Below are 2,141 nucleotides of genomic sequence, written 5' to 3'. Positions count from 1 at the left end.
TACATCATGTCAAATATATCTATATGGAAAAATCTGATCACCTAAGTTCTTCACTTTTCACCCAAATACTATTTATATAGATACACCTTGCATCTTGCCTTACTTCACACTTTGATTCCCTGACCCAAATTACTCATAGATTAATGTTCCAGAGATCCTGTTAAATCAAATATTAAAAACAAAAACAAACAAAACCTCAACAAAAAATTTCTTAAAATCAGCCGGCTTTGAGCTCAGTCCTAAGCAAATAGCTCTTGTATTTGTATACTTTTTGTTCTAAGTTAACATCAGTGTTTTAACCAGGCATGAACAATGACTCAATACAAATGACTAAAAGCCACAAGTTAATTTCTCATGGACTATGATGGACTTGGAGCTTATGCTCTATCTTTGATATGTCAGTGTTTCCTCCAACATTTCATTTAATAAATGAGGTGTTTTTTTTGGTAGAAAATTTTCTTCTGCTACCTTCAGGAAGAAACTCCATCAGTAACTCTTTAACCAAACATTAGAGGCTATTTCTGGAAAGTTCTTTGAGTTACTTTGTCCACAATTATACCTACATATTTGATATTCAGATTTGACAATTAACATGAATTAGACAAAAATCATTTTCTTAAACAGTTTTTCAAATTTCAGTGATATACAGACATTTTGCAAAAGAAAAAAAGTCCTTGTGGATCCCGCATGTTAAATTATTTTTACCATGATGTTAATTAAATGGAAGATGATTTTATACTATAAAATGTAACCACCTCTCATGTTCCCCTGGCACTTCAGTCCAGCTATGCACCTGGCCCCATGGCCACCAACCCCTGCTGCCTGGGGCCCTGGGACTTGCCCTGCCGAAGGCATGGTGCTGCCGGACCAGAACAATTTCTGGAACGTTTTCCAGAGGGTTGATAAAGACGGGAGCTAGGTGATATGGGATAACAAGCTTCAGCAAGCACTATCTAACAGTACTTGCACTCCATTTAATCAGTGACTGTCGGGTCAATCATGTCTATGTTTGAGAGAACAAGGCTGCCGTGAACTTAAGTGAGTTCACTGGTGTCTGGAAGTACATCACAGACTGGCCGAACATCTTTCACACTTATGACAGAGACAACTTTGGGATGATTGATAAGAACAAGCTCAAGCAAGCCCTGTCAGGATATGAGCTCTCTGACCAGTTTCACAACATCCTCATTTGCAAGTTTGACAGACAAGGATGGGGGCAGATCATGTTTGATGACTTCATCCAGTGCCACATCGTCTTGCAGAATGCTAGATCAGTGAAAGTGAAGTTTCTGTGGCCTGCTAAGTGCAACAATCCATGATTTCCGCACTGAGATTGACAGATATATTCAGGCATTACCATTTGGATCAGGTCGGCTGGATTCAGGTGTAATATGAACAGTATCTGTTTATGGTCTTTAGCCTCTTATAACACTGGCCTTTGCAAATAGCAACATGACTTATGGAAGGAAAACTAAAAATGCCAAATCTCCCTTTAAAGAACAGGACAAAAATGCAGCTAGATACTGTTCTTCTTTTACATTTTAATTTTTTTTATGTTTATTTCTGAGCATGAGAAATAAGCAGAGACAGAGCATAAGTGGGGGAGGGGCAGAGAGAGAGGGAGACACAGAATCAGAAGCAGGCTCCAGGCTCTGAGCTGTCAGCACAGAGCCCAATGCAGGGCTCAAACTCACAAACCGTGAGATCATGACCTGAGCCGAAGTCGGACGTTCAACCGACTGAGCCACCCAGGTGCCCCTTTTACATTTTATATAATTAACATTTGAGGGCTAAGCTAAGCTTAAGGCTAAGCTTTGAGGGCTAAGCTAACATTTGTGCATAAGCTAATTAAGGTTTTTGCAAGTGTAACAATAGTTATAATCATTATTCATATACAAACATTTGATTTGAAACTGTTCACTTGTCCCATGCAAAAAATTCATCATGTGCATTTCTAGATAGCTCCAGTTCTATAGTAGAAATACTTCTATTAGCCAATAAGAATTTTAAAATAATATGGAACTTGCACAGAGGCTTTTATGTGCCTTACATTTTTAAAACAGGATCTATTGTGTTTGAATATGCAACATAAGCAATAAAGCAAATGTGCTTCTTGTTCTGCCCCCCCCCCAAAAAAGCTA

General features: G+C 38.5%; 1 pseudogene; it reads left to right on the top strand.

The window, feature by feature from the left end:
• Positions 1-787: 787 nt before the first annotated feature.
• On the top strand, positions 788-1,751 carry LOC128778374 (programmed cell death protein 6-like; annotated as a pseudogene).
• The last annotated feature ends 390 nt before the right edge of the window (positions 1,752-2,141 follow it).

The sequence above is a fragment of the Panthera pardus genome, unplaced genomic scaffold, assembly GCF_024362965.1.
Source record: "Panthera pardus isolate Hobbes unplaced genomic scaffold, ASM2436296v1 HiC_scaffold_2, whole genome shotgun sequence".
NCBI classification, from domain to species: Eukaryota; Metazoa; Chordata; class Mammalia; order Carnivora; family Felidae; genus Panthera; species Panthera pardus.
This window is presented reverse-complemented; position numbering and strand designations above follow the sequence as displayed.